Source organism: Taudactylus pleione, unplaced genomic scaffold (assembly GCF_031769625.1).
Source record: "Taudactylus pleione unplaced genomic scaffold, aTauple2 ptg000707l, whole genome shotgun sequence".
In the NCBI taxonomy this organism is placed as follows: domain Eukaryota; kingdom Metazoa; phylum Chordata; class Amphibia; order Anura; family Myobatrachidae; genus Taudactylus; species Taudactylus pleione.
This window is the reverse complement of record NW_028285109.1, coordinates 16,934,209-16,955,487: the sequence shown is the minus strand read 5'-3', so window position 1 is coordinate 16,955,487 and position 21,279 is coordinate 16,934,209.

Below are 21,279 nucleotides of genomic sequence, written 5' to 3'. Positions count from 1 at the left end.
CCGACAGAAAAAACTCATTCCATCTGGAGATGAGCCAATTATGGAAAGGCCTGGAATGGAACTGAGCCCATTCCACCATGCATCCCAGAGTGTAAAGACATCTGTCGACTGCGCAGACAACCATGTACTCCTAATGGAAGAGAGGAGATTCCGTCTTACGCCAGAAGAATTCTCAGATTCTGAGAATCCAGCAGGGATCCTAGATGAAGAATACCCAGAGAGGGATGCAGGGAGGACTTTTTCCCCGTTGATTAAACGTCTGCACCCTGAAGAAGCCACAGTCATCCTGACCTGGCCGTAAAGTACCCCGGTGATCCCGCTAAGAGCAGGAGGCCGTCCAGGTACAGGAGCATTGGGATATACTGAACAGAAGAACGGTCAGAAAATCCAAAACGCTGGTAAACCCCTGTGGGGCTGAGGACAGTCCCAACAGGCAGAGCCCGAAAAATTGTAAGTGTTGCTGTGATACAGCAAACCTCAGCCCATGCTGAGGAAAGGTCTCTGTAAGTACCCGTAGGCACGCGTCCTGTATATCCAGTGATACCCTAAAGTCCCCAGGTTCCAAACATCGTATGATGGAGCATAGGGATTTCCTCCTGAGCCCAGGTAGCTTTAGGAACTGGTTCAGGGAATTGAGACAGAGAATAGGCCAAAGAGGACCATTCAGCCACCGCACCAGAAAGAAAACAGAACAACCAGTCCCTCACTGAGATAGTGGGGATGGCCTAATTAGCTCCGCTTACCGCAACAACTGCATAGCTTTCTGGATCTGTAAGGCCCTTGTAAAGAGGGCGTACCCTCCTACCCACGTAGCCGCGGCAACTTGACACTAATACCGGGCGAACTGAGAAAATCGGTATCTCCCAGTTGTAGGCCTGTCCCGTCAGACTGAAGAGATATCCGTAGGTTCAGAAGCAGGATCGGCTGGCAGTCCAGGCCTGCTCGGTACTGGATATGTCGGCCCTTGTAGATGCCGACAGTCTACGAAAAAACAGATCTTTAGGCTGACCCAGAGGACAAAAAAGACTTAACAGACTTAGTCTGAGGCCTTGTAGTGGGCATAGCTGAAAGCGGTAAACTTGTCGTTAGTAATACTGCCAATGTTACTACAATCTTGTCAAGGTCAGGACCAAACAATATCAACCCTAAAGATGGTATCTGCACCTCTGCATTCCCAGAGCGCAGCCATAGGGTATTACGGAGGATACAGTCGCAGCCGGAACTCTGAAAGTTAGGAGACTGGTATCCAATATAGGCATTTCCACCTATGACAACAGCATATATTACGTGAGCGACCAAATACATTTGAACCCCCGACGTGTTGGAGGGGAAAAAACGTTACAAATGCATCAACCCAATATGCAATAGTATTAACCAACCATGCTATAGCCATGGTAGGATGGGTAACAACTCCTGAAAGCAAGTATACTGATTTCAGGCAGAGTTACCACCTACGGATCCGAAGAATCCGACCACGCAGGAATGGGAGGCGTAGTAACGTCTGTAATCAGACGAGTAACACGCCCATCCCCCCCAGGAGGGGCTCGTGATGACCCTCAGGGAATTTGGGACAGGAGGCCAAACACTGTTGTAACACCTCCTATCTGGCAACAGCCAGAGTCCCGCTATGCGATCCACCCGCTAGTCAGCAACAGGTAACCCGAAGGCACGCAATACTGAGGGTGTATGATACAGGTGCAGGTCAACATTCACTCTAACCAGAATGGACCTGCTACCAGCCCTAAAGCAGGGATAATAATACCTGAAATAGGCTTCCCCCCGTGTAAGAGGGAAAGAGCCCCGAACAGTACCCAGTTCACGGCAGAGCCAACTGGGAAGTAACCACAGGGCGTCAACCACGCCAATTAGCGTTTCGTAGAAAACGACATCCACCCAGGGTGGCTGTTGTGGTAATCCCTGCAAGGGGAATGACAGACTATTGTGGCACCAGGGGGAATTCATATACTGCGAAAAACCCCTGCAGGGAGCGGTAGTCTGTGTCACAGGGGAAGAGTGCAAGAAGCTGCGAGATACCCTGAGATGAAAAGGGCAGTATGGTGAAGTAACCCCAAGTGAGGTACAACAATGGGGCCCGCCCGGCGATCCGCAATTGAGAGGATCCCGAGAAAACAAACCGCCCAAGGGGGTCGTGAAAGAGGCCGGCACCAGATGACGCCACATACAGAACCCTTTATGAGTCAAATCCTCCGCACTAACACCTGCAGCACATGGCTTGCAGGATAGTAAAAATGGGTGCAGTATAACGCTCTATCTCCTGGTCAGACATATCTGACCAATCTTGGCGGAAATATTAAGCAGCACTATACTGGTCCTGACTGATGCCAAAAATTAGCTGCAGGGACCCATTTTCAGCGTATGCAACACACAGTTCCATCTAAAATATGGCAACGGGCAGCACGCAACAGTATGTGACAAACCACACAAATATTAACAAGTATATAAATGTGAGGTCTCAGAACCACCCTAAGTACAGCTGTATTAGGGCAGATAAAGAAAAGGGATAGATATACACTGACAGGTGAGAGAATAAAGTACAGTCAGCACTAGCATAAGTCACATACAATGCAGATATATACATATATACATAAACATGTCATATAATATACTGCACTATTACACTGCATTCAACTGCCCAGATTCAGTGTCTGGGAAGGCTACAGCGCTGTGTACACTGACCTGATGGTGAGGTACGCAGGGGGACTGGACTCACTGCCATCCTGAGAGATTTCTGCTGCACCACAGAGATAAAATGGCCGCTGGAGACCTCAGAGGAAGCGTGGCCCGCGGAGGAAGCAGCTCAGCGACGCCAGACTATGGATACTGAAAGGCGCGCTGAGCTGAGGGGAGGAGCCGCTGTAACAGGGAAGGCTGCCTCCCCTGGCCGGCTATTAACCCCCGGGACGCCGGCTCCCTGCACCGATCGTTAAGTCCCTGGTGGTCTAGTGGACACACGGGGTATGGGGGGCCCGCCGCCACTGCCGACGCCTCCGGTCTGTCCCCTGAGACCGGAGGCACAGGACTGCATTTGAAATGCGCGGATCACCGCTTGCGGTGATCCGCGACCTTACCTGCTCCCCGTGGATCCGGCAGCAGTCCTGGGCGCCCGCAGAGTCCGGCTAGTACAGACTCTGGGGTCCCGCTGAGATCCCCAGATCTGTACTGGCGTCTCAGCGCCAGCGGGGTGACGGAGCGGCAGCTTAGACGTCCTATGGACAGTCCGACGCTGCCGCGCTGAAGAGTCCAAAGTCCATGAAAAAACTTTGTCCCTAAAAAAATAAAATAAGCTTAGGGGCTGCTAATCAGCTCCCCCTGCGCTAACGGTGACCCGACTCCGGCCGGGCACCAACTTAAACTGAGGTGCCTCTGGCTTGGGGGTGGGGTTATAGGGAGAGTGGACCCAGTGCATCCTGGGAGCTAAAAGCTTTAACTGCGTGGTTCCCGGATTTGGTTCCCAACCTATACCCCCAAGGTCAACCCTGTGGACCCCCTATGGACCCTGAAGTAGAAAATGTAATACAATGAATGGATAATTTCTAATAATTTAATGTTAAAATTGAATGTTAAAACTAGCTTAAGGCTTCCTTAAAAAAACAAAAATACACACAACGCTGTTAGTGGTGATTAGCCGCAAGCATAGTCAGACTTCCTGTCTCTACACAAATTCAGTTTCTTATACAGTATGTTCCACACCTATTATAGTGGTGGTTTAGCAATTCAAAACATCCCAAGCAGTGAGCTCACTGTGTGTGGTGAGTGGTGATCCCCAGCCAATAACGTGACACGCACAGCTCAGTGTCTGCCTGAGATAACTGTGTGCTTCAGCAGACACACACCCTCACTGTAACCAGATCTCACAGGTGAACAGCAGTCTCAAATGACATGTGCCTCGCAACATGGGACATCACAGCCTGCAGCTTTACTCATAAACTACAGCAATGTGTTACTCATTACACACAGACAAGTTGTCTTGTTGACTCACAAAGCTGTATGTGATCGAGCTTACTTCCCTGACAATGGACACATTGCCTCACATCTTACCAAATATATTTCATAATTCTATGAAATGTGGCTACACCAAGTAATTACTGTTCTGTTTTTCAGAACCTTCTAGATATGCATTTCTTGCATGAATGCACACATGCAGAACAGCAAGGGAAAACACACAGCTATGCAGGTTCACCCGATTCCGCAAGCCTGTGGTTGGAAGGGCAGGACAGAGGCATTCTAGCATAAGCCTAATACATTGAATTGTTTTTTGGCACCCACTGACAAAGCGAATTGTTGCTCCTATCGGGCCCAAATTTCTGCTCACACCATCTTAAGGTGACGAGCAGAAATGATTTTGGGCACTATACTTTAGACGGGCTTAGCCTCTTTACGCGGCTAAACTGTAGTATTTTATACAGTGACAGGTCCATAGAGGGAGATCAGGAGCCTATGGACCAGGAACAAGTTCTAGATATTTTCATTCTGGCATGATATACTACAACAAAACACATGCTTGTGATTATAATTCAGTCTTTCATCTGTGTGCAGTACAGCCTGAAGGCAACTTGGGAATACACTTGGTACAAACTGAATACTACAGAGAATCACTAGGTTAAGTGTACTTTATGTCCCTGCTGGTTGAACCACATAACAGTGATGAATGTTTATTTTAACAGCATTAAATTCTCTTGCAAACTGCTTGGAGGTACTCGACACTACTAGCAAACCCTGGTATTAAAACAATGTCAATATAAAGAAGAGTTGAAAGTCACAATTAAAGGATAATTCATTCAGTTATGTCCCGTAACAAGTTTAGCATTGTTTTGTGGTGCTAAAATATAATCTATTACACGTGATCACAACACAGAATAATGCACATTGTTAGTTGCCAAAAGGAAACTTAAGCCTTATAACTTCCATGAGATTCTTAAAATAATAAACTCTGAATTAGTACCATCATTTAGACTTCTTCAATCTGTTGGTGGAAAGGAAATAGACATTCTGTTTATGAATTCGCTGCTCTTAGTAGATGCAAAGAGAGATGGTGTCTTTGTAAAGATCTCCATGTCAGTCAGTGCACACACTACCAGTTTAATTGGGGATTGGATGTGTTCACAACAGTTTATCTTAAGGTGCATCAAAAACTGCAATATCGGTTTAATTACTGTCCAGATTACAGCACATGGGTAGGACTACAGTTTGGTCTGTATGCCACTTCATGCTGGCGCTAGTCAGCAGAGATTGTGTGGCTCTCAAATGAAAAAGGGCTACTTTATAAAGGTCCTTTAGGATATGGTGATGCCCACTGCTGTTCTAATTTATGTCCCACCTACTGTAATGTTCCTTGTGAGAAAACGGAGAGTGACTTAAAGCAGAAGGCACAGAATGCCACCTGTTTCACTGTACATAACAAGTGTCCTTTTAACTCTGGGTCAGATAAGTGCAACCTCATGTCAGCAGCTGCTCTCATTACAAGTAGGAATCTATTCCATCAGAGGCATCAGTCCCAGTTCGTGTGTGTAAAGTGCTAGAAATTTATCCTAAAGGTTTCCTTATTCTATCAATAGCAAGTTCTCCTCCTCAGTTATACAACTGCTAGCGATGTGCATGAACTTAGGAAGATGGGTGGAAATTGTAGCATCCCCCTATGACAAAGCAATCAGCGTTTCCACAGCAACACTTACAAGCTATTCCATATAAAGCACTACAGTAATGGGACTAGAGAGCAGGTGGGGGAATAGCACTCACCAACATGGTCTCTGTGCTAGGATAAACAGTATTCATTTTGCATAGTATCTACTGCATGAAATAAGATATATATATAGGGAAAATATAAATAGAAAAAAAAAAGCAGGCACTCATAATAAGAGTCAGTTGTGGTAGTATAATGGAAAAGGGGACGATAAATCAAGAGATGCAATAAACTGTCTGATATATTCTCCCGCTCTCTGTAAAGGGGAAAAAAAAAAAAAAAAAGGATGGCACATGAAGGATGCAATACACAGGATCAACACTTCAGATCTCATGTGATCCTTTCTCAAGCATAACATTAAGCTTGAGAAAGGATCGCATAGGATCTGATTCACTGTCTTCACAATAACTGACATATTGCATCCCTCAAGTGCCATCCTTTTCCCCTATTTAGAGATGTTTATATAAATTGATAGAGATAATAGAAAAAAAAATAAAAAATCTATCCATCTATCTATCTCTATCGTGCTTATGCTATCCCTACAGAACATAACAAAAGAGGGAACTGCCAGGACAGATCTCCCCCTTCCCTCCCTAAAAAAATATGTAAATAAAGTAGGAGTATTGCAATATTACACACCATCATGTAATAGAAGCCAGAGAAAAAAAAAAAAACCCACAGAAAAAATGGGGGGGGGCGGGGGATTTTGGAAAATTAGCATATGTAATGAGATATCTAGGGGATGGAACGCAAGTCTAAACACAAAATTAATTTGTATTTCATATACACCTTATACACATAGCCTGAAGGTAATTTTATTAAATATTTTAAATAATGATTCATTTTTGTTTTATTAGTATCATAAGACCCAATTTTCAGTAAGCAAATTATAGACTTATTTTTTTTTAAATAAAAATATTACATTTAGTTTTGATTAACGTTTACGTACCCTAGGATAGATACAATATTACCACCATTATGTACAATTTGGGAGCTAGCCAAGCAAATTTAGGAAGCTGTACCATAAAATGAAAAAGTATGCGAATATTGGGCTGTATAAAAATGACATCAGCGCTAGACACCAACTTAAATTTATTTAGGTACGGTTCAGTCTGATTGCCAAACCGATGACATTTCGTATAGTGCTGGCTGAAGGGCCTGCTCAGCTAAGACATGCTGTTGCAGATCTGACTATAACAGTGACCCAAGTACTCAGTTTACCATAAAGGAGCCAAATACATGCCAACATTTATCAAGTCATATCAAGAGCCAAGAAAACACTTCACAATGCTACAGGCCATAAGGATTCTAGTTAAAAGATGGCATTTCTTGCAACAGTGATCTTGTGTATTCTTGGACATTAAATGAGACGTTCAGTTTGGGTAACTATTTGTATAGTGTAAAATGGTTAGCTAGTTGTTCTACATTTTAAAACTAACCAGAAGTCACATTAAACTGAAGACACATAACTGCTTCATATTGGGCTCTTGCAGTACTGTGTAGGTGTGTACTGTGTGGGTATTCAGGCCATAATGCTTTAACACATTAAAAAATATTGAAACAAGACAAATGGGAAAATATACCAATTTACACCCTTTCAGAATCCTTGTTCACAAGTGTCTGGCAAAATTGTCTGCTATGATTGTCATTTGCACAGTGCACCCCATAATGAAATAGGAGTAACTAGAATAAAGTCAATGAGTAGATAAATGTATAAACACAAAGAGGGCGATCCAGTTTTTTTTTCTGAGGCGCCAGTGCGCAGCTATTCAATTATTGCATCAATAGGGCTCGAGTGCTGCAGAAACCCATTTCTGTTGGACCCCTCTTGAAGTGCAAGTAGAAATGTTCGAAAAGCTGACAGTTTGGGCACCCAAACTGCATCTTCAGGGGCGCACCCTATAGCTAAGTAATTGGCACCGTGGCCCTCGCGCCCTCCAGCTCAGTCGGCACCCATTACTCCTCCCCCCCGCCTCAACCAGAACATAGCCTCCAACATTTAAAAAGGTTGGTATTTCATTACCAATAAATTTAAATTCAAGGGTCATTCCATGTCAGTTCAACCAGGGGTGTCCACGACCCATCTCAGATTTCTACGAAAAATTTTTAGTTGAGGGGATGTCAAGAGAACTATTTCTGCCAAATATCTCAACTGTCTGACAATTAGTTTATTAAATATTGATTTTTCAATTTATTAAAATTATTTTCTAATCGTGGCTTCTTTACCCAGTTTATTTGAAATATCACGGATGTTTATTAAGGAATCACCATGAAATTTGGACCCTTAAGGTAACTTTCCCCCCGAATCCAAAAATCTATACCAAATTACTTTATCTGCCTCATGTTTTGCGTTATGACAAAAACACACATTTTTCAAATAGAATTAAAAACACTAGGTTCCATCGACATTAGGGATCCCATTTTTTTGGGGGTGCTTAAAAAAGGTAAACATTACTACCACAAAAAAAAAAAAAAATCAGCAGGTTACTCTGTTTAATAGTGGAGGAAAGAAATAATGAAGTTGATCGATTACTATTGTACCGCATACATAATTAACACAAGAAACCATGACATTTAAAACCTTTAACATAACTTAGTCCATAACAACAATCTAATTTTTCCCTTGTTTGGAACTTGTTGTAACGGTCTGTAATTTTCCTTAAAGCATCAAGAGAAAGTGTATACGGCCTTCCAGTACTTCCTTGGATAGTAGGCACTTCAGTGTTCTCCCCAGAAAATTTTTCCAGCCGGGTGGCATCAAGAAGTAGCCGGGTGGGGCCTTCGCAATAATAAAATGTTTTAAACCCTGACTTTATAATGATTTAAACTTGAAATAACATTTTATATATTAATGCTCTTCTCATTAAAGGTCCAGTCGTCTGATTATGAAAAAGCTGCAAAGTCTGTAGGATCTTGTCCTTTTTATACAGCTCCCAGATACTGTTCCCACTTGCAGGCTCCCAAAGTGCGGGGTGGTAGGCTGTTTCTTGCCGGGTGGTGCACCCGCTAAAAACAGGCTGGGGAGAACACTGCACTTCCGTTACAGAGGATGTGAATAAAAGGAACTAAACACTTTATCTCTTGAAGGCCAGGACAGCACATTTGTTGATTGGTTTAATTTCATGAAGTGTACATTTTTTGTGACTGTGGTCATAGCGACGCTAACTCTGGTTCCTGCTGTCTTCATGTCGTCTGACGACAGTCGATATATGTGTAGCTCATCATTACTAATAGGCCGAAATCTGTGGTGAGAACGTGTTCCTGCCACAGTCTTTGCTGTTTCTAGATGGCTATGCAGTCTTGTATTTCGTTTTGTGACACGTAAAAAAAAACAAAAAAAAACTTTGCGCCATGTACATTTTCATTTGCCCAGCTATACATGTCCAAAGGTGTCAAGATGTGATGGGTTTCCACTGCTTGCAGACTGGTGCGTGTGGCTAGACGTTTAACTGTCCATCCAATGCCATCACACAGACTCTTACCATGAGATGTGGCAACAAAAATTCCATTCTGCTTGAATGTTAAAGTCATCCTTATGGAAGCATAAGTTCAAAAAGTTTTTGCAGTTCTTGTATTGTGCACTAGCACCATCACTAAAGTAGCAAACATACTCCAATTTTGGTAATAGTTTCGCTAAGTGTTTCATAACTAACTGGTTTTTGAGTAGCTAGTAATATGGCAGTCAGTATTTAAAAGACTACCAAATGTGCACTTTGAATGAGCAGCTGTCCTGATTGACTATCTTTGTCTACCTCTCTCTTTTTCTGTAAAGTGTCCGTCTCTCTAAAGAGAATGGTTGGCTGTATTTCCCCTTTGTACTAGGGACCTGAAAGTGACGTGAGTGAGGGCAGAAGTGCAGTTCCTGCCCATGACAGCCAGCTAAAGTAGTACTTTGTCCCCACTTAAACAAGTTTGTCCGCTCGCCACGCTTCGGGTACGGTGGCTCGCTACATGGTTATATTCCCCCTCTATGCCCACTTGGATGGCAGGGAATGACACTGGCTGATGACATCAGGGTCCTCTCCGTGAAGGGGATTTAGACATTACTTAAAGAGAATACCCTTCCCATCAATTTCCTAAGTTTCATTTTCTGTATGAGAGTTTTATCCCATTGCCTCAGGTTTAGTTCACTTTTTTGGTATGGTTTTTAACAATGTGTAAATTATGTATGCGGTACAACAGTAATCAATGTGATGATTTTTTTTTTTCAATTTGAAAAACGTGTGTTTTTGCCGTAACGCAAACCATGAGGCAGATAAAGTAATTTGGTTTTGATTTTTGGGTTCGGGAGGAAAAGTTACCTTATGGGTCCAAATTTCTTGGTGGTTCCTTAATAAACACCAGTGATACTTCAAATAAACTGGACAAAAGCCGCAATTAGCAAATTTAATAAATTGAAAAATCAATATTTAATCAACTAATTGTCAGACAGTCAAGATATTTGGCAGAAATAGTTGCTTTGACAACCTCTTAGCAAAAAAAAAAAATTTCTAAAAAAAAATCTGAGATGGGTGGTGGACATTTCATTTTTTTTTTGGGTGATCTAATGTGGAATAACCCCTAATAGTTATTCCCCCAAGTGGTGCATATGATAACTCCAGCAAAGTGCACAGACTGTATAAAGATTCCCACTATGGCCCTAACTGTGTGGAGTTTGTATATTCTCCCTGTGCTTGCATGGGTTTTCCTCCCACACTCCAAAAATATACTGGTAGGTTAATTGGCTCCAAACAAAAAAAGTCACACTGCTGCCCTTACAGCTCCTAGGAGCATCCTCAGGATGCTCCAAGCATTGCTGTATTCACTGGCGATTGTCGCTCCGTCCCCATGTGACATCACACTGAGGGGGAGTGGCCTGCAAATAATGTCATCTATATCAAAATGGCCCTCGGGAGAAGAAAAAAAAACATGCGTGCGCTATATAAATAAACATAATTTGGAAGACTATATAGACCATAAAGGTGGCATGCATTCCATGGATTTGAATTGGAACATATGCACCAATGGGTAAAGCTGTACTCACAGGTAGGAGAGAAAGAAGAGTGGAAAATAAATATTGTCACCCTACCCATAGCACACCTCACCAGAATTACTCCACCTTTGGGTCACCCCAGAGATTACAGCTTTTAATCGATCTCTCCTGGTCCTCCAACTCACACTCCCTGCTGCAATTTTTAAATGGGGAACTGTGGCCACTCTACCCCCCAAAACAAAGACTTTTTCCCACTGACCCAATAATTAGCAACTTCAAATAGGCCAGCCATGTTCTCCTGTGGTATTATCACTGAACTCCCTCACACCCATTGGCCAAATCACATTTTACAATCTGTGGGCGGAATTCAATGGTTTGCAGCCACTTACTTACCTGCTCGACGGAGCTATTCAGTTGTTACTCCTGTCGGGCGTGTTCAGCTGCTGGCGCCAGCATTTCAGCTTGCACCCCCTGGGGGGTGCAAACTAATGCACAAAAAGTGACCCGTTTGGGCGCCAAAACAGCACCTTTCGCCCAGCACTGGTGTAGCAGTTTTACGTGGCTAAACCCGGCCTCATTGGGCACGAACAGCGTTATATTCTAATAAATTGAATCTTACCCCGCGATCTCCTGTCACTAGACAGGATATCTGGCACAAGAAAGTTTTTTTTTTTTTTTTTTAATTCCACCCTGTAGGTCTTCAGATATGGTAACTGGTCATCGGCCTGGCAAAGACACGACACGGAATACTGAACTAGTCAAATTATGCCATTTTATCAGTTACAGTAGAAGTCATAAGACATTGGTTGCGATTCAATTCAGCACGATGTGAATAGCGCTGGGAAGGAGTTCCCGGAGCTATTCAATTTACCGCCTTAAGTCTGGACTAAAACCACTTAAGTCGGAGAAAGCCGGTTACCGCTAACCGGAAAACAGCATCGGGCCTGCACTTAGGTTGGATTCCTGCTCGCACCTCAGGAGGGTGCAAGAAGAAATCCTGCAGGCAGATTTAACAGCGTGGTCAATTGAATACCTACGGGAACTCCTTTCCGGGGCTATTCAGAATCATGCTGAATTGAATCGCCCCCATTGTGCTGGGTCATACATAACAGAATTGCATAAATGGCAATAGCTGTACTTTGGGTGCAGAAGCTGGATTTTCTTTTATTTTACGACGACTCAGGGCCAGATGCAAATAGCCGCAGTGATTTACAGCGTGAGGAAAAGGGTGGTATCCTCGGGCTCTATTCAATTACGGAATCTGTACGAAATACCGCCGGCCGCATGGCATTGGCAGGCCGACAGAAGCAGCGGAAGCCTGACAGCGCTGGAAATCCTGATCGTCCCTAAGGTAAGTATAAACTAACCTAACCCTCCTTAGGGGGTGCCTAACCCTAACCTCCCCCCGCAAGTGCCTAACCCCCCCCTTCCCCGCTGCCCAAACCTAAGTCCCCTCCGGGGGTGCCTAACCCTAACCCTCCCTCCCCCTAGCCTAACCCTAAGTCCCCCCCGCCCCCCAAGGTGCCCTATACCTAACCCCCCCCCCCCACCCCGCAGCACCCTGCATCCCTTCGATTGGGATGCCGGGCATCTTTCTCCTGGCGTTGGGGAAGTGACAGGCGTCTAGATATAGACGCCTGGCATGTCACCCTCGCCTGAATATGACAGTTGGGAAGCCGGCTGCCGGTACTAAGGCAGCCGGTTTCCCGATTGAGGTATACAATTACAACCCCTTTTCCTCATGCGGTAAAATTTCACCTAACGTTTGTTGACCCACAAAATCCAGGATAAGTACCTGGAACTACGAGCTAAAGGGCACATACTGTGGATTTCTGTTTGAGCCTCCTCAGGCTCTAACAGAAATCCGTGGTAAGTGCAGGCTGCCACGGGCTGTAGTTGAATAGCTCCGAAAGTGCAACTAGCCCACGGTTAATTGACGTGGCTAATTGCATCCGGCCCATATATGTTAAACCCCAACAGGTCATGTTTTCTGAATTGCTTTAACCATGCACAGGAAAGTTAATCTATTTGCTGGGTCAGTAATTATAGTGCTTCTATCAGACAGACAGAAATCATGAGAACATTACCTGTTGGGGATATTTGAGGACTGGAGTTGATAACCCCTTAAAGGCCATTTAACCGTACAAGCCAATAATATGATTACATTATATTAATAATAAAATGATATACACATACATACACCAAGAAAAAATATAAGGCTCTACATACATAATTAACATTTTAAAGGCTCCAGTAGTATGGCAGGGTATAAAACAGGGATGAAGAACCTTAGGCCCGGGGCCGTGTAAGGCACGCAGAATCATTTGGTCTGGCCCACAGATCTTTTTTCTGCTAGCCTCATCTGGATAGCAGGGTGCCTATAATGGCAAACTGCAGCCAGAATCTATGCAGCAGTGCCACCTGGAGCGTCCTTAGGACGCTTCAGACAGGCACACCACTGCCCTTACAGCTCCTAGGAGCATCCTCAGGATGCTCCAAGCATTGCTGTATTCACTGGCGATTGTGGCTCCGTCCCCGTGTGACATCACACTGAGGGGGAGTGGCCTGCAAATAATGTCATCTATATCAAAATGGCCCTCGGGAGAAGAAAAAAAAAAAAAGGTTCCCCACCCCTGGTTTAAAACCACTAAACCACTAGGCATCACAAATACACGCCTTAGCTTAAAGCAGGTTTAAATGATATAATGGCTACGATTTCTCCTTGCATGGTACATCCATTATAACTAGGCGAGTATCCACTACACAAGAAAAATTAGATTGAACAATATCTGTTGTAAACGTTCAATTGCGCTGTCATTATGCCGGCAACGACCAGCAATGCGCACTCCCGCTGGTCGTTGTGGGCATTTGTCATCGTCTGAACATGCAGGCCAACCTGACGAGATTGCCAGGTTGTGCATCTTCGTGGATGAGGGAGGGTGCCTGCACTGAACGACATATCCACTGCACAGGATGATGAACAATTACAATATTGTAATCGTACAGTCGTTCCACTCGTGTAGTGGATACGCACCTTAAGACTTCCTCTCAGATTCAGACACTGGTGTTGCCCTGACATCCACTGAAGCCTCCACATTCTAAGCAGCTATAGCTCCTCCCAAATCTGTAGGACAGTGGTCTGACTGCATTCTCAATTTGACAGCCTGATTCAAAGTTAGGAGAAAAATAAAAGGAAGGAGAGGGAAATCAATTTAGCAGGAAGTGCAGCAGCTACGCACATATTAGCCAGATATGTTAGTACAGAAGTCCCAAGGTTCCCCCTCACTCTGAGGTGCAAAGGAGAACTTCTGATGCTGACTAGAAAGCACATCATGCTGATGTTGGGGAATTTAATTCCCCCAAATAAAAAGGAGGAAAAATTAGCATTTTGCTCCTTGAACAAACTGTGCTGCAATGCAAGGGGTTCAAATGCTCAGTCTTGTTTTTTGCTTGCAGGGAAAATACTGACTGCCTTTGTATGGTGCAAACAAATGATCAACTTTATATTTACACTGAAATTAAAGCTGCATACACACACACGATTTTGTCACCAGCAATTTTCTGAACAATTTTCTGTCAGATTTTTTAAAGTGTAATGAACGATTTTTTTGAACTACAAACGATTTTTGCATAATCCCTTAATGAAAATCGTTCAGTTGGTCAGTCTGACTGAACTACAAATGTGAACGCGCATGAACGATAATCGTTCATCGTCTTAACTCAGATTGTGAACAATTTTTACAACGATTGAACGATAACGATATAATTTATCGATAATCGTTCAAAAAATCGTTGTGTGTATGCACCTTTAGAATTAAGATAGGATACACCCCTTCCAAACACTTCATCGCTGCACATTTTAAAACCACCCCACCTACACTAGAACAGATTGTATTTTTTTGTTGCCTCTGAGCTCACAAGTAGACCCAGTGTTGTTACTAAGCAAGTCTGTCAACTTGTGAGTTACAGGTCTGCTGTGTTATACATGACAACCTGCTTCAAAGAAGCAGAAAAGTAGCACTGTGGATATATAGTTAATTAGGTATAAAATATTCCAGTTATGCGCAGTATTGCAATTGATGATACAGCACTTTTTCTTTGGTCACATAATGGCTTTACTTTCTCTACAATGTTAAACACATTTATGGGCCCTGTTAATATACTTTCATTCAAGCTAGTCTAATTTATCAGGCGTCTTCCTACATCTAACCTCAATATGCCAAGCAGCGCGACAACAAGAGATATGGTAAGAACTTACCTTTGTTATCTCTGTTTCTACGAAGTCCATAGGGTCCACAGGGTGACCTTGGGGTATAGCTGGATCCTGGATCCTCGGGCACCACGGAGTTAAAGCTTTTAGCTGCTCCCAGGATGCACTTGGGTCCAACCTCCCCTATACCCCGCCCCCGAGCCACAGGCACCTCAGTTGGTAAGCAGCCCAGGCCGGAGGAGGAGACGAAACAGAGAGAAGGAAGACTGGAACACGCAAGAACCATACTCACAAAAATGGGAGACGGAAAACCGGTGACCAGTCACAGAGCCCATATGAAGCCAGGTGCGTCAGGGCGGGTGCCCTGTGGACCCTATGGACTTCGTAGAAACAGAGATAACAAAGGTAAGTTCTTACCATATCTCTTGTTTTCTACTTCAGGGTCCACAGGGTGACCTTGGGGATGTCCCAAAGCAGTCCAACTAAGGGCGGGGACGCTCCTGTGCTGATAGGAGAACCCGGCGCCCAAAGGATGCATCCTGAGAGGCAAAGGTGTCAAACGCATAGAACCTCAAAAAGGTCTGAATGGAAGACCAGGTGGCCGCCTTACAGAGCTGAACAGCAGAGGCGCCACGGCTAGCAGCCCAAGAAGGGCCCACGGACCGAGTGGAATGAGCCTTAACAGAGGCTGGAACAGGTAAACCCTCCTGCATATAAGCCTCAATAATAACAGAACGAAGCCAACGGGCTAGAGTCTGTTTGTTGGCAGGCCAACCCCTCTTGTGAAAACCAAAGAGGATAAACAAAGAATCCGACTTCCTCACAGAACTAGTCCGGTCCACATAAACCTGGAGTGCCCTTACAACGTCTAAGGAAGTCTCCCCAGCCGAAAGATCAGGTGACTGAAAGGCTGGTACAACAATTTCCTGATTAATGTGGAACCTGGAAACCACCTTAGCCAGGAAATCAGGACGAGTGCGAAGCACCGCTCTGTCCTGATGAAAAATCAGAAAAGGGGGACGACAAGAAAGCGCCCCCAAATCTGAAACCCTCCTGGCAGAAGCAATTGCCAAGAGGAAAACAGTTTTAAAAGTTAGCCACTTGAGCTCCACTGACTCCAAGGGCTCAAAAGGAGGACCCTGTAAGGCCCTAAGAACCACCGCCAAATCCCACGGGGCCACAGGTGGCACAAAGGGAGGCTGGATTCTCAAAACACCCTGGAAAAAGGTGTGTACGTCCGGCATAGCAGCGATCCTGCGCTGGAACCACACCGACAGACCAGACACGTGTACCTTCAGTGAAGAAAGACGTAATCCTAAGTCCAAACCGGACTGAAGGAAAGCCAGAATACGCGAAACTCGGAACACCTGGGGATCATAGTTTCTGGCCTCGCACCACTGAAAGTAAGTGTGCCACACTCTGTGATAGATCCTCGCGGAAGCAGGCTTGCGTGCCCTCAGCATGGTGGTAATAACGGAGCTAGAAAAGCCCCGAGACCTCAGGACGGCTGTCTCAAGAGCCACGCCGTCAAAGATAGTCGACCCAGATCCGGGTGAAGACAGGGCCCCTGAGACAACAGGTCCCGCCGTTGAGGTAGGAGGTACGGAGCGTCAATGGACAGGCTCCGCAGATCGGAGTACCACGGCCTTCTGGGCCACGCTGGGGCCACCAGGATCAGTGTGCCTCCGTCCTGTTTGAACTTGCGCAGGACCCGAGGCAGCAGAGATATCGGAGGGAACAAGTAAGCCAGTTAAAACAGCCATTTCACCGACAGCGCGTCTATCAGACTTGCGCCTGCGTCCCTTGTCCTTGACCCGTACACAGGCAGCTTGTGATTGTAACGGGACGCCATCAGGTCCAGCTCTGGCAGCCCCCACTTGTCCACGAGTAGTTGGAATACCTCTGGATGAAGCGACCATTCCCCGGGATGCACATCGTAACGGCTGAGGAAGTCTGCCTCCCAATTGAGGACTCCTGGGATGAAAACTGCCGAGAGAGCTGGAAGATAGCGCTCCGCCCAAGCCAGGACGCGGGACACCTCCGACATCGCAGCTCGACTGCGAGTCCCTCCCTGGTGATTGATGTACGCCACCGTGGTGGCGTTGTCTGACTGCACCTGAACGGCCCTTCCGTGAAGAGCGGTGCCGGACGACTGCAGGGCTCTGTATACTGCCCGCAGTTCCAGGATGTTGATGGGAAGAATCGCTTCCTCCGCCGACCAACGACCCTGAAGTGACAAGGAGCCTGTCACCGCCCCCCAACCCCGGAGACTGGCATCTGTCGTGAGCAGAACCCATTCCGGGATCCAAAAGGGGCGCCCCTCCAGGAGATGCGCTGTCTGCAGCCACCAGGCTAGGGACAGACGCACCTCCGAGGACAACACCAGCATCTGAGAGCGGATCCTGTGTGGCAATCCGTTCCATTCTGAAAGAATCAGCCCCTGCAGGGGCCTGGAATGGAACTGGGCAAACTCCACCATGTCGAATGCCGACACCATGGACCCCAAAACTCTCATCGCTGAGTGCACCGACACTCTGCCACTGCTCAGACAACTGTGAATCCGCAGCTGTAAGGAGGAGACCTTCTCTGGAGTCAGAAAAATCCGTTGCTGACGAGTGTCCAGCAGGGCCCCCAAATGAACCATCCGTTGTGATGGGATGAGGGAGGATTTCTTCCAGTTGATCAACCAGCCGTGCGCCTGTAGACAAGCGACCGTCAGGTGGAGATGCTGGATCAGTACCTCCGGGGAGCTTGCCAGCAAGAGGAGGTCGTCTAGATACGGTAGCAACCGTATCCCCTGGCTCCGAAGGTGAGCCGCCATGACCGCCATCACCTTGGTAAATACCCTTGGTGCCGTGGAGAGACCAAAGGGTAGAGCCCTGAATTGGTAGTGGAGAATAGCAAACCGCAGAAACCGTTGGTGCGATGTTGCTATAGGCACATGGAGGTAGGCGTCCTGGATATCCAGGAAGACCATATAATCCCCCGGTTCCATCGCCAGTATGATGGAACGCAAAGTTTCCATCCTGAATTTGGGAACCCTGAGAAACCTGTTCAGGGACTTCAAATTGAGGATGGGGCGATGAGAGCCATTGGGTTTCTGCACCAGAAACAGCGTAGAGTAATACCCCATCCCACGTTGAGACTGTGGTACGGGTATAATGACCCCCGCCGTCAGCAAGGCCTCTATGGCTTCCTGAACCTGCAAGGCCTTGGTTTTGTCCTGAGAAGGACTTGTGCAAAAAAACTGGCAAGGCGGCCTGTGCCGAAAAGACAGGGCGTACCCCTGGGAGACCACTTCTCGCACCCAGGCATCCGTGGTGGTATTGTGCCAGCACTGGGCGAATTGAAGAAGTCGGCCTCCCACTCTGGGGTCCCCCAGAGGGAGGCCCGTCCCATCACGCAGAAGGCTTATCTTCTGGCTTGGAAGAAGGGCGCCTAGCACTCCAGGCTTGCTTCTTTGGCTTTGAGGCGGTCTTGGGTGCGGACTGCCTCGGGAAGGACTGACCCTTTGCCTTGCCCTGAACCCGAAAGGAACGAAACGCCGAGCTCCGGACCTTAGCAGGTGTAGTAGCTGAAGGGAGGAAGGCTGACTTGGATTTTGCCAGGGTATCTACTATTTTGTCCAGGTCCGGACCAAATAGTAATTCCCCATTAAAAGGTAAGGCCTCCAAGCCTTTCTTTGAATCCGCGTCTGCTCTCCAAGACCGCAACCACAAGGATCTACGAGCAGACACTGCTGCCGCCGAAACCCTAGAGGTCAACAGGCTAGCATCCAAAGATGCTTCTCCAATGTAGGAGGCGGCATCTCTCATCTGTCCTAACAACGCCCTCTGGACGTCCGGAGATTCATCCGTAAACGTGTCCTCCAAGGCGTTGGCCCACCCCTCAATGGCCTTGGCCACCCAGGAGATGGCCATGGACGGCCGGGCTACAGCCCCTGAGAGAGAATAAATAGACTTTAGACAAGTCTTCACCTTCCTGTCCGTAGGATCCTTCAGCGAGGATATAGACGGCAATGGCAAAGTAGCACTCCTGATGAGGCGTGTTACATGGGAATCGACTGCAGGCGGAGTTTCCCATTTCTTACAATGCGCTTCCGGGAATGGATAATTGGACGCCAAGCGTTTCTGTGGCAGGAAACGCTTACTGGGCGTCTGCCAGGCCACCGCCATGTGATCAGTCAACTGATCAGACAAGGGGAACGCTGTAGAAGTAACCTTAGCTTTTTTAAAACTAGGATACCTTGACTTGGGAGCGGGTGCCTCATCCTCAATCAGAAGAATAGCCCGCACCGCCTTAACCAGAGCCCGCACATTGATGGAAGACTTAGTGTCTACCTCCTGGACTGAGGCATCTGAGGCTGAGTCATCCTGTACCTCACCATCATCCGAGAACCCCTCAGAATCCGAAAGATGCGCAGCCTGTGCCATGACTGAGCGTTTAGACGTCCTGGAGGGCACGTCACTGCGCAACATCGACTGAAAAGCCGAAGATGCTGCCGCCAAATCTTGGACAGTGTGGGAAAGCGCATCCACCCAGGGTGGAGGAGCTGTCACAGGAGCCTGAAACGGCACCACAGCCGGCTGTGCCACAGGGGTGGACTGAATATACATTGGCAACCCCGCATAGGGACCAACAGGCTGAGACCCCGGGGGAGTCTGCAATAATTGTGGGACACCCGGGGAATGGGGGATGGCAGGCTGGGGCAACGCCCTAGTAGGGGCAGCAGTCGGGACCGACAGACGGTCCGCGATGGACACCAGCACCTGGGAAAACATCGCCCATGGTGGCTCCTGCGAAATGGGAGGTTTAGACGTACCAGGGACCGCCTGGCACCGTCCGCACAGGCCGTCCTGTGACAAATCCTCCCTATCCACTCCTGCAGAACAGCGCCTGCAGGAGAACAATGCTGGAGCCCCGGAGTGCTCAATCTCCTCCTCAGACATGACTTAGGAAGAAAACGTGCGCACTCACCAGTGTGCTGAACAACAGCCCACAATATGGCACCGTGTAGCACACAACTGTATGTGACGGACCTCACAAATACGTGATCTATATAGGTGAGGTCAGTAGAAACACCCTTCCCCCGCACACCTGTAGGGCTTGTAGGAGAAGGAAAGGGATAGGTACAGGCTGACAGTAAGTAGAAAATAAGCACAGACAGGCAGCACTAGCAAAAGTCACATACCATGCAGGAAGATATACTCACTGCACCTTTCCACTACAATCAACCTCCCAGATTCAGTGTCTGGGAGGGCTATAGCGCTGTGTACACTGTCCTTGTCGGGGGAGAGGTACACAGGGGGACCGGTCCGCGTGCTCCCTGAGAGTATCCACGCTGCCAGTAAGAAAATGGCCGCTGGAGACCTCAGAGGAGGAGTGGCCCGAGTAGCTGCAGCTCAGCGACGCTAGACTCCGAGCTGAAAGGCGCGCTGAGCTGAGGGGAGGAGCCGCTGACAGGGAAGGCTTCCTCCCCTGGCTAGCATATTTAACCCCCAAGGTTGCGGCATCCCGCTTGCCGCTTAATTACCCTGGTGGTCTAGTGGTCTGGCGGGGTATGCCTCCGATGGAGGGGGGGCCCGCACCCACAGCTAGCGCCACCGGTCTGTCCCCTAGACCGGGGGCATGGGATTGCATATGAAAGGCTTTACCCGCGCACCGCCGCTAATCAGCGGTGCGCGGCTTACCTGATCTCCCCGGCGTCTTCCGGCAGCAGTCCCGGGGGAAGCCAGAGTCCGGCTAGTACAGACTCTGGCTTCCCCCGCCGCGATCCCCAGTTCAGTGCTGGCGTCGCGGCGCCAGCAGGGAGAAGGAGCGGCAGCGTGGGCGTCTGTACAGACAGCCCTTCGCTGCCACTCTGGAGAAAAAGAAAAAACTGTAGTCAAAAAATAAATAAATTTAACTAAGTTAAAAAAGCTTTAGGGGGCTGCTCCTGCAGACCCCCCCCGCAGGGTGACCCGACTCTGGCCGGGCACCATCTTAAACTGAGGTGCCTGTGGCTCGGGGGCAGGGTATAGGGGAGGTTGGACCCAAGTGCATCCTGGGAGCAGCTAAAAGCTTTAACTCTGTGGTGCCCGAGGATCCAGGATCCAGCTATACCCCAAGGTCACCCTGTGGACCCCTATGGACCCTGAAGTAGAAATGCCTGACGTGAGTGAGCCGCCAGGTTCTGTTAGACTCTGCTTGAACATTACTTTTTGGATGAAAATGCGTCTGTCAATGCGATAAAACTAGGACGCACCAGGATACTGTGCTGATTAAGTAGATGTGCAATACTTTTATATCTCAGTAAATAAGTCTGTAAACAGAACTTGGCGTAGGAGAAAAAAAATAAAAAAAGCTACGGCCGCTGCATTGTAGCGCTACCCATGCTGATTCAGAGACTCAGTGGCA